We start from the raw sequence: 12,585 nt of genomic DNA, 5'->3' as shown, positions 1-12,585 counted from the left end.
GATATAACAAACCCTCGATTTAACGAACAAATTTGGCCGGTCTCCAGCGACTTCGTTAAATCGAGGTTCCACTGTAGTTGTAGATTGCTTCTGCAGCAAAGGTCTGACCTTGTCACAAATTTCCACAAAATTTGCCTTGGTCTCACGCCACTCATCGGTCACGATGATGACATTAACAAAATAATGATAATGATAATGATAATGATAATGATAATGATAATGATAATGATAATGATAATGATGATGTTCCTCCGTCATTTCCTTACTGTCATTTCCTTACTTTTCGTCATTTCCTTACAAGAAAATCATCGCACAGAATATTCCATTCGTTTGTGACATCCACAACAAGGAGTCTGGGTTCTACTCTAAACCGACGTATAAACAATACCCATTGTTCTACCAAAATCGTGATTGGCTCATTTCATACTTTCGGTATTAGTCTCCTCGTAAACTAAACGCGGTCGACCCCGAGTTTTTCAACATGGCGTCCCTCCACGAGGAACGGATCTACAAACGATTGCAAAGCTTTTGCACTACAGAGTGGAAACTTTTGCAATCGCCCGTGAAAAGAACATCAGCAAGAACAGATGTTTATGAAGCAAAGTATATTTTGGGCAAGAGAAAGCGAAAGGTTCGTCAATTTCCATTTTATGTTTTTCGTTTATCTTGCAATACGCACCGCACGCTATTTTTTTTTTTTTTGAACACTAGTAGCTACTAGTGAGCCTGGTATTCTTCAGCAATTATTATTTGTTTTTTGTTTTAGGGAGAATGAGGGTTTTTTTTCAAGTGGCGCGGCTGGGAAAGTTTGAGCTTTGAGTTACAAAATTTAATACTACTTTTTAAGCTGAACTGCAAGTAATATAATTTATGTACAAAAAAGAATCACTTTAAAAGCCTTAAAAAAAACTTCAGAGAAATCGTTTTTTTTTTTTTTTAATTTTAAATTCTCTTTGGTTTCAGAAATTTTGAGTGTCCCACCTTGTCAGATGAGGAAGTGGAGAGGTTTTCCGAGATGCTTCTTAACATTGTTTAAGCTGAGCTCTGCCAGAATCTGTCCTCCAAGTTTACTGTTGATTTTCCAATTAGGGCATTTATATATTTATCTTTTTTCGGGGCCAAGGGGGAGTAGCATTCATAGGGCACATGGGCACTGTGAAAGAGGAGTTTCTTTGAAGATTTCCTCCTGGGTGGGAAAGAGCATGGGTAAAATGCTTATGGGACAGAGCGGGAGCTTTTGTTTCCAATCCTTCTCTGTTCTTTCCAGCTCTACTCAGATATATTGTACTGATAGATTAAGGAGGCGGAGAAGAAGGTGGACACAAAGGCTTTCCGTATCCATCTGGAAACACATAGTTTAGCCTGCAGGTAGTCTAAACACTATGATTTGTGTAGTCTCCCTCGCAGCCGTTCTGTGTCTCGTCCTGCAATGCTCCTCCCCACAAACAGCTGCTCGCATTTGAACCATATTCCTTTCCTGGTTTTGACCAATCGCAGCTACAGTTGCATTTTCTGGAACTGCCTCGCATCAAATTATCTCTTGATGACTCGCCCAATTATAGCCCGCCCTTTATCGTCAGCTAATTTGATGAGAATCAGGTTAAAACATTGGGGTTGACATAGCTGTGTGACTCCCACTGTGCGTCCGTTGTGTTGATAAAAGCCTTTTAAGTTTTGCTTTTACAAGCATGTCTTAAAGGGATTTTCATTTTTTATAAGAGATTCTTCCCTTTTGGTCAAAATGTGATGCGACCACTCTGCTTAATGGTGTTTGTCTTGTTTGTGAGGGGGACTTCTTAAATATAATAAATGAAGGTATTTTTATTGATCATTCTGAGCCGTTAGGCGTTGATGTGCTAGCCGGGACATTTGATTAGGTTTATCAGCTTGGATAAACTACAAGATTTGAGGTAGCGCTAAATAAATGTTATCTGTGAAGATGCAGGATCGGTGTATTTCTATACTCGTGATTTCGCTTATGCTCTCGTATCTCGCTGCAGGAAGATTGCAGGATGTTTGTTTATCACGGTTCATTGAGGTCTCTCGCTTGTCATTTTTGTTCCATTGTCATTTTTTCATGTGAAAACTTACATCATTCTTGCTGTGCTGATACATGATTGGCCCTTTCAATAGACCGCAAAAAACAATGGGAAAGGAATGTGGTTCGAATGTGAGCAACCATTTGTGGGGAGGAGCGTTGCATGACAAGATGCAGAATGGCTGCACGGGAGACTATGATTTGTGTTGGTCTGTTCAATTCAATGAAAAATTAAGAAAATTTACTGGTGTGGGTGTTTTTATTTCACTGGGTCCTATTTCTATGCTAAAATGTGTTAGAGGAGAGCCTAGAAAGTTTTATTTTATAGAATAAATATCAAGAGTTTTACACAACAATAGAGTACATAGGTTTAGCTAGAGTTTATAGAGTTGTTTTAAAACAGCAGTTTATCCACTTGAAGTACTCTGGCACTGTTGTTGGCATCAGGACATGAAGTGGGATCCATGAAAGTGCATGGAACTTTGTGACTGCTGCTTGCTTGCTTGTCTGCATTTGTGTCTCCTATTCTGTAGAATCTTTTCGCTATCTTATCGGAAGCTAACACTAAGTAATTAAGTGGAAATTGTGGGGTATTTTTTTGCAGCATTGCTCTTTCCCCCTTCTTCCCAATGCTGAGTATTTGCTTTTGCATAGCAGCACGTCTCCCTTTGGCTTTGGAGCAAATCCTCATGTTGTTTTTCCACAGTCAGCAGGGATCCATAGGGACCCACATATTGATCTTGCGATGAAAATTTCTTCTCACAGTGTCATTCTTCTTTTCAATACTACCTGCATGTAGGAATAAAGACAGGGGGACAATTTGGGTTGGAATGTTCTTTTCTTCTTGACCAAGTGCCTTTGGAGCTAATTTAATTTTTTTTTTCAATAATAATTGTTGGTACGTAATCAAAGAAATGGAGTATTACTTAAATTTGAAGCAATAACTTTGTGCTTTACATGTAATTTGGTACCCGGCAATAAAATTATGCACTCGACAGTCATAACCTTAATCATCATTGCATTATGTATAGTTGTTCAATGATATTGTTTATAATGTGTATTATTTTTTCATTCTCAAAAATGTGATATATTGCAGTATAAACTTGTCACAAATACATCTCAATATGCTCCCAAAAATGACTGTGCATTTTTTTTGCAGATGTTAATGATGCCTAGATAGTTAGATAGTCAGCCTGGCACTCTTCAACTATGTATGACCTTATCATGGCTTCATTATCCTGAAGCTTAGTAAATTCATGATAAGCTTCATTTTGATACACCAAATCTGTTCAAAATGTTAACTTTTTTTTTCACTTTTTCTTGCTCTTCATGCTTTAATTTACTGTATTTAGATCCATGGTTGTCTACACCTTGGACAGCATTTGTTATTGTAAGGGTATTTTCTGGTGGATCTTTGGTTTACAACACCTTTTTGTCCTGAAAAACAGTGAAGGTGCAATTATGGTCAATTTTGTATTATGACAGAAATTGCAAGCTCAGTAAGAGTTTTGAGGCATTCTTAACTTTTGACTGTAATAAAGTCTATTGTTTGAAAAAAATTCTACCGTAACATGCTTTCTTTTTTTTATGCAGTATATACTGTTAACAGGAGCTTGAGAACTTACTAATTTAATTATGTGCATTTGTCTGAAGTAGTGAACAAGATTTCAAATGTGGCTTACCTGGACATAACTGAAGTTTATGAACCTTCTTGGTCTCTCTTTCCTGTATTTGCAAGGAGATGGGTACAAGACCATGTCTCTGCATACCATAGGACTGCAGCAGTTTTTTTCTCTGGGGTCAAAGCTACTCCAACTAATTGAATGGTCAGTGGATGGGGGTGGGGAGGGGTGGGGGAGGCCAAGAATGCCCTACCTCCCAGACGTCCAGGGTGGGTAACAGACTACGGTGCAGTGGGGCCGGGGATTGATTCCTGAGTGGAATGTGATACCATTATTTCTGTCTTTCGGGATAAGCCCCCCTGCACCTATAGGGATAAAAAATTATGCCTGTCTTACACAACTTCCCTAATCTAACCTTTGTGGGTTGTAAAAGAACCATATACATCTATCTTAACAGTCTCTTGCAGTGACCATCCCTAGAGCTATCTATCTTGGGTTGTGGGGATGGGTAGGGAGGGTACCTTGTCTGGGATCCAGCCTAACCCCATTGGGCATGTCTGTGCCCAGTAAAGCTACTAGATTCCTCCTCCTTCCTGGCCATCAGTAGTGAATGCAGTTACATGCCTCTAAATCAGTGACCCTCTTTTTATAGATTACACCCTTAGCTGTGGTTTTCACATGTCATATCCTTACCCCTTCCCCACCTATATGTGTGTGTGGACTCCAATATGCAAATTAATTTCCCGCCATTTCTGAGTCCATCTGTGGCCTCTTATAATTTGCATATCCTGTGTTTTTGCTTCATCACTTCATTTAAAAGATTGAAAACTTCTGCAGCTTTTTCATCAAGCTTTTTTCCAGTTCGAAAATTTGCTGTTTAAGCATCTCTGTTTCCTAGAAATACTGCTGCATGTGGAAGTTCAGTAACTTCAGACTCGTCAACAGCGATTCTTCTTACAAATGAGGTGCATATGATTTTGTCTTTTTTGCATTTGCTTTTTTTGCAACCTTTGAATGAAGATGCCTTGTCTCCACTCCAAGCCTTGTGCCTATTCTATTTCTTCATTTTTGCTGATCTTATAGCCAATGGGCTTTAAAGATGAATTTAATGCTTCTAAATAACATAATGGATCTGCTTTTAGATCCTTCCAAACCCAGAATGCTTCTCCAGCAATTTAAATTGTGTACATCCCTTCTGGAATCACATTTACCAATAGTGGATTTACAATCACCAAAGTCAAATCAAAAATCACTATATTTGCCAAAGATAATTTTAAAAAGACAATCTTGTCTCAACGAATTTTAAGAAATGAATAGTTTTGGCAATGTTTGGGCGTTAGATCGCGGATTTTTTGCAAAACACAGTGTCACTTTTTCTCTAAAACCTTTGACTTTCGCGGGAAAACGACTAAGAAACCAAGCCTGTTTACATAGCATAAAAGAGGGGAAACTGGTAACTAAACATATTACTATGGTAACTTACCTTGGATTTGAAAAATGGCGGACAAGATGCAATCGATCGAAGGGAAAAGCTGCGGTTGTTGAGGAAGGCGTTTCGCAGTATTTATCACATGCCGAATGGTGGAAACAGGGAAATTTCAAGACAGAAAAGATAGCTGTTAGAAGTAGGGATATTTTAGTCTTTTACTGTTGATATTAAACACACAGGTCGATCTTCATTTTGACCTTCCGCACTTTTTGTTCTGTGCCTTTGATTTGTATTTAGGTGATCGAGGAGTTCGTGTACTGCTATATTCCATACATTTTTAGCTCCGCACGGCGTAGTTTTTACCCTCGAAAAGATATTTGATCCGCTGTTAGTATCTCGGAGCTTTTATCCTTACCAAGTTGTATACCGTGATCGATTTAATTTAAGCTTCCGCACTTTTTTATCAGATGCCCAGATCACGAGAAAAGATTGAGATAAATTGTTGTTTTTCGGTTGTGCTTTTAAATTTTCATTCGAAAAGTCATGACCGGGATTAAATGGGACCTTTTGGAGGGCCTGGCGCTAGTTTAAACGTTGACCCGTCGCCAGTTTCTGTGCGATCTGTGCGATGTGTCATTTCCTTACAGTAAGGAAATGACAGTGTCATTTCCTTACAAGAAAATTGTCATTTCCTTACAGTAAGGAAATGACAATGTCATTTCCTTACAGAAAGGTGTCATTTCCTTACCTCAATTTTGTCATTTCCTTACAAGTAAGGAAATGACAATTTCATTTCCTTACCACAAATTGCATTCTCCTTACATTGTCATTTCCTTACAGGAACATTTTTTCTTTTTGATGGGGAATCATTAATAAAGACATTAGTAGCAAAGACTTGCCTGTTTGTAGTAATTTCTGACTAACATTATCTTCATTCAGTGCTTTTTGATAAAATCATTGCCCGTTTCAAATCAACGATTGGTCAGCCTTCATCCAGTTAGATAGCTTTATTTACAATAGGTTTTCTCGTTCAGTTTTTGGCAAAAGTAAGAGCTGATATCATTATAGAACCTGGCAATAAATATAGACCAATAGTAAAATACGTTGGATGTGATTATAAATCAGGGGCACCCAACGGATTGTTTCGGTAAATCATCTGTTCGAAAGGCCCTTAATCCCCTACAATTTTCTGTAGGGAATTTACACCTCGAACGTTCGTGATATAGGAAATTTAAGGCCTTAAAAGTGTTTTTGGATTGATAAAAATGTCGTTTCGGATACCGAAAAAAGGTCGGCTAAGATTTTCGGAAAGGAAATAAGACCTAAAGTTTTCGGAAAATGAACAAAAATGCCCTAGTAATTTCGAAAAGAATCAAGTTCCCCTAGAATGACCGAACAGATAAAAATATTATAGCGCGGCCTGAAATGAACTTACAGAGCTTTAAAGGTACTCCAGATAGCCTAAAATAGCGTTTCAAAGGATCTGATAAAAAATTGTCGTTGGGTGCCCCTGATTATATTTTACACAATACAACGAAATAATAATTGCAAAGCTGTGCCTAAATGAAATCAACAAATTAAAGTTAAAACTACTCCGGTATACGAATTCGAACATGATAGTTAAATGGCTTTTCCGCGCATTCAATTAATTGTTATAAAGGGCAATCTGAGGTGGATACTTTTCTTTGTCCTTCAAAAGAATGAAATAATTTAGTAAAGCCAAGATAAGCCAATGAAACGTAATGCAAGCACGCTACTGGGGGCATTGCATATTGGCACTGTCGCAGTTGGAACCGAAGACTCAGGGAGTTGAAAACCTTGCAAGATTGGATACGCAAGTTTCTATATCCCATTTCTCAGTGAAGGGTTTTGTTTTACTGAAACTGATAATAATAAATTTGATAAAAAAGAGAAAGGCAGAGAGTTGTAACTGATGTCACTGCGCTCACCAAAAAAAAGAAAGAGAAAGAGCAACGAAGACGGCAATGTTGTTACGGAAACAGAATCTACCGACTGTTCTGAGAGTTAGGAATCTAAGTCAAAGAGTTCCGAAGACGATCCTGAATACGACCCTGCTCAGAAAAAGGTTTTTCGAAAAGGATCAAATAGACGTAGACGACATGTCAACATTCGGCTCAGATTCTTAGGGCGTTGAAGAAGATGCAGCGAGCCGAAAAAGCGATGCTAAATGGGAGGACTAGCTATTACCAACAAGCCGAAATGCACCACAGTTTTCGAGAGAAATCCCTTGGCCAGTTCTATAGGTTCCAGCGTCATATTGCGGGTGGGGAATCACCTGTCGCAAAAGCACTTAACAACACGAGGCACGTCCATATTATACTCCAAGAGTTGGACTCACATGGAACAGGTTTGGATTGCTTAGCGTGGGACAAGTTCTTTGACATTTGGGACAAGTGGGTCAGTCCAAGACTAAGAAAAAAAAAACCCTCAAAGGAACCACCAACAGGCTCTAATTCCGTTCCTTGGAGAGCTTTTCCAAGTTGGTCAAGGAATATAAGAATCCAATCGAAGACGAAGACGAGCAAAAAGATAGCAAACTGACAAAGAATGGGCTACTTTTTGTCGCTGGTCCCTTGGGAGGCCTAAAACATGTCTCAGAGGACGTTTTAGGACACACTGATTCCATTGGAAGCTTTTAAAAGAATATTTTTCTTGCGTCCGAAAATCGACATTTTTCCAAAGGGTAGGACCAGGGTTTTGGGTCAAATATTACCAAATTTTAAGTCGGCATTTTTCACTTGTTTATGCTCCTAGGGATCTCGGTATATCATAAAACTCCCTTGGGAGTCATTTTTAAGTGCAAATAACGCCCTGAAAAATACTTTTCTGTTTAACTCTCATCCTGACTTTATCTATTGAGGGCTATTTCTTTGTCCCTGGTCCCTTGAGAAGCCTAAAAAGTGTCTCAGGAGACGTTTTCGGGCACACTGATTCGATTGGAAGCCTTTAAAAGAATATTTGTATTGAGTCCAAAAATCGGCTTTTTCCAAGGGGTAGGTTCAGGGGTTTTTGGTCAAAAATGAGCCAGTTTTGAAGTTTGATCATTTCTGTGAAGTTTGAACTTTGTTAAAATAAAGAAGCATCTTTTTTTGCAAAGGTATTCTTACCCGTTGAATAGATGTCAGTTTCATTAAGATTTCATGTCTCCATCTTTAGGTATAAGGCCTTTTTTTAAGTTTGCACCTTTAAGTGTACACCATTGTTGTCGTTAAATGTCATTTTTGTTAAAACACACGCACCCCAGATTTTAAAACTGGCATCCTACTGTGGTTTCTATTCTAGACACCTGTTAACCCTTTCTAGGCCGGGGGGGGGGGGGGATTCTGCCCGCTTTGACCTTGAACCTTTATAACTTTTTAACTTTTTTAATATGCAAGCAAACACTACCAAACTTAGGAACTATTTTGAAAACTTGCCTTGGAACAAATCAGTATGGTCGGTAAATTATCTTGACATTTGACGTTGCCATGGTAACCAAATTTTCACATTTTTTACAAAATTCTAGCTCCGCAATTGCTTGGAAGGATTATTTTTCAGAGAAGCACAGTAATTACGATTACATCATTCCAGTAAATATCAAAAAACAGGACTTTTCAAAAAAAGTAAAATCTTCCTGACCATGATATTCTGAAAACTGTCATTTCCTTACCTAAATTGAGACCAATTTCTTTTGTAAAAAGATCAGAAATGAAAAAGAAGCCACGACATTGAGGCAAAGCTTGCGTCTCCTTCCGTGGATACTTATTATGGATGTCAACTCAAAGTTCTCTTTCACAGGGCAAAGATATTAACCAACACAGGAATTGTCATTTCCTTACAATTTTTACAGAAAACACAGTTACCTTTCCTTCGCTGTGAAGCCATTCCTTTGCGACAAATGCTAGATTTCTTTGCATGGCCTTAAGTTGTGTATGTCTGGCTTTCAGCACCTACTATGGTGACATTATATGATTCAAATCTAGCACGGTGGAGGGATTTGTACTTGTGAGTTATTTTTGGTTGAAAATTGAACACCTAGAGTGCTTTGCAATGCGAGAGGATTGCACTAATGACAATTAAGTCTTATGTGTCAACGAATGTAGTATTAATAGGCAAGAACAAGTCTTACATTTATAGGTAGGTTCGAGTAGTTGAGTGCTCAACACAAAAAAAAAAAAACGAATGTAAAGTTCCTTGAATTTAGAATAAAATTGTCATTTCCTTACCTTTAAAAACAAGAAAAAAATTGTCAAAAATTTGTAAAACGTCCTAAAGTGCTTATTTCTTGGCTGCCACTTTCATTCGTCCTAACCTTTCTTGAAAACAAACGGGACTTGTTTATCATCCAATCTGAAGTTCATTCTGAAGAAGGAAACGATATTCTAGAAACTGTCATTTCCTTACCTATTGAACATTTGTTCTTAAAACTTTCATTACTTCTATAATACTTGTGCCATTTACATGTTAACTTCACGAAATATAGCATACATTGATAGCTATTATGTCACAAAAGACCAGGCATTATCATCTATATTTCGCCCTTCTAGACACATTTAACTCAAAAACGGCAATTCTGTCTTGAGGTTGACTTCGAAACCTGTACTAGACATTATACTTGCACTAGATTTTTTGCTCGTCAAAAGGTCGCTTTTCTGAAACATGGATGATAACGTGGGGAATACAAATGAAGCTGTGGGGAATGACTTTATCATCTGTTAAGCAAATTTGCAAAGTTCTAGCAATTTTTCTTCCTAGATTCCCCAATTTTCGTCATTTCCTTACCTTTTGGAAACTTCAATACGCCATTTCTCCGTGACAGTTAAGGCAACATTGTTGTTCTTTTAGCACAGATAACAATGGCACCAGAAATTTGCTTTGTGAAAAAATTAGGGGTTCCCCATGTAAAATGCACATTTTACAAGCGATTTTATGATTATCATGAGAAAGGTAAGGACATGACTTTTCAGGAACATTATAATGATAATGATAATGATAATGATAATGATAATGATAATGATAATGATAATGATAATAATAATAATAATAATGATAATGATAATGATAATGATAATGATAATAATAATAATAATAATAATAATAATAATAATAATAATAATAATAATGATAATAATAATGAGAGAAATGTGATGGTATATTTCCAGCATGGTGAACGAATGAGAATGATGATTATTCAAGAAAGTGACGCAGGCATACTCGGAAAAAAAGGAATCCGAGTGCTCCTATCAGGAGTCGAACCTAAGACCTTCCGATTACTAGTTCGGATGCTCTACCTCTGAGCTACAGGAGACTCGTGGCAGCTAAAGCCATTAAACTAGGTTTATGGGACTCTCATATACCACACGTTCGACATTCAAATCCTAGCAGTATGCAGGATGTTTGTCCCATGAACCTAGTTTAATGGCCTTAGCTCCCACGAGTCTCCTGTAGCTCAGTGGTAGAGCATCCGAACTAGTAATCGGAAGGTCTAAGGTTCGACTCCTGATAGGAGCACTCGGATTTCTTTTTTTTCTGAGTTTGCCTGCCTCACTTTCTTGAATAATCATCCTTCTCATTCATTCACCAGGCTGGAAATATACTATCACATTTCTCTCATATACCACACGTTCGACATTCAAATCCTAGCAGTATGCAGGATGTTTGTCCCATGAACCTAGTTTAATGGCCTTAGCTCCCACGAGTCTCCTGTAGCTCAGTGGTAGAGCATCCGAACTAGTAATCGGAAGGTCTTAGGTTCGACTCCTGATAGGAGCACTCGGATTTCTTTTTTTTCCGAGTTTGCCTGCGTCACTTTCTTGAATAATCATCATTCTCATTCATTCACCAGGCTGGAAATATACTATCACATTTCTCTCATATACCACACGCTTGACATTCAAATCTTAGCAGTATGCAGGATGTTTGTCCCATGAACCTAGTTTAATGGCCTTAGCTCCCACGAGTCTCCTGTAGCTCAGTGGTAGAGCATCCGAACTAGTAATCGGAAGGTCTTAGGTTTGACTCCTGATAGGAACACTCGGATTTTTTTTCCGAGTATGCCTCCGTCACTTTCTTGAATAATCATCGTTCTCATTCATTCACCAGGCTGGATATATACCATCACATTTCTCTCATATACCACACGTTCGACATTCAAATCCTAGCAGTATGCATGTTTGTCCCATGAACCTAGTTTAATGGCCTTAGCTCCCACGAGTCTCCTGTAGCTCAGTGGTAGAGCATCCGAACTAGTAATCGGAAGGTCTTAGGTTCGACTCCTGATAGGAGCACTCGGATTTCTTTTTTTCCGAGTATGCCTGCGTTACTTTCTTGAATAATTATCATTCTCAATAATAATAATAATAATAATAATAATAATAATAAAAGAGATTTGCTCAAGCATATAACAGCAGTAACGAACGATAAAAGCCGACGTTTCGGAGTGATCATGACTCTATTGTCAAGGGAACTATATAACAGATCATGCAAATTACATCATTGAAAGCGATCTTGGCGAGAGATTTAACATTACGGGGTGCGAAAATTACACAAATACTTTCGCACGAATATAGTCTGATTGCACGTTAAGATTGGGCTTTACGTTTCTTATAAAAAAAAAAAGCATTTTGTGCACTAACAGTCAAATTTGTTCCGATATTTCTTGAGTACCTCGAAACTGCTCAGCAGGTCCTAAGGGACCGTCCCGTGCACGTTCCTGTAGTGTTTGGCAATGGTGGAGGACTGATGTTTATGTCCATCTACATATAACCTCCATCACACAGGTCACATTGAAAACTATAAACTACACACTGTTGATTTTCAATTAGTGGCTTTCTTTCCTTAACTTTTACTTCTTGTCCAATTTTTTGGCTTACAAACACGGGCTGGATTGTGGTATGCACTTTTAGGCTTAGTTCCTTTAGTTGTTTCCTCACAGTATCTGCTGAGATTTGGTCTTTAAATGGCAACACTACACGAACCGTGTCACCTGCCTCTTTAGCTGGTGACAAAGGCGGCTGTTGGTTACAGACCTTTGAGTGAACAAAATTTTTGATAGTAGAGTTGACGAGGTGTTTTACTATCAAATTTCGTTCAATCATAGGCCTGTGACCAGCAGAAGCCCCATGACGCTTTACAATGTAATAAATAAATAAGTAAAAAAAAATAAATAAATAAATAAATAAAAATGACTAAACTAAAAAAGACCATTTCTGATATATTAAATTTCTTCCTTGGCTACGAGAGTTGGGTGAATTAAACAACAGAGATTGCATAAAGGTTCAAACACGAATAATCAATTTCTTTTGTTTTATTCCCCAAAGCCTTGTAGCCAAGCCAAAATTTAAAAACATCGGAAATATTCTGTTGTCACCGAGTGTTTTTCTTTGTTTCTTCTTTTATCGATAGATGTACGACTCTTTTTAATCTTTTTTCAACACAGCGCCACCTTCGTGTTTGGAAAATTTCGTAGGTCATAGCCATTTGCAAGACGACATTTT

At 38.0% G+C, this 12,585-nt stretch overlaps 1 protein-coding gene across 3 annotated transcripts in view; it reads right to left on the bottom strand.

Moving 5' to 3' along the window:
- LOC146468368 (mannan-binding lectin serine protease 2-like) overlaps window positions 1-12,585 on the bottom strand; it is a 65,478-nt gene that overhangs the window by 41,942 nt on the left and 10,951 nt on the right. The window lies entirely within an intron of this gene.

The sequence above is a fragment of the Pavona decussata genome, unplaced genomic scaffold, assembly GCF_977016875.1.
Source record: "Pavona decussata unplaced genomic scaffold, jaPavDecu1.1 SCAFFOLD_131, whole genome shotgun sequence".
In the NCBI taxonomy this organism is placed as follows: domain Eukaryota; kingdom Metazoa; phylum Cnidaria; class Anthozoa; order Scleractinia; family Agariciidae; genus Pavona; species Pavona decussata.
Note: the sequence above shows the minus strand (reverse complement) of the source record. Positions and strands in the feature narration are given on the sequence as shown.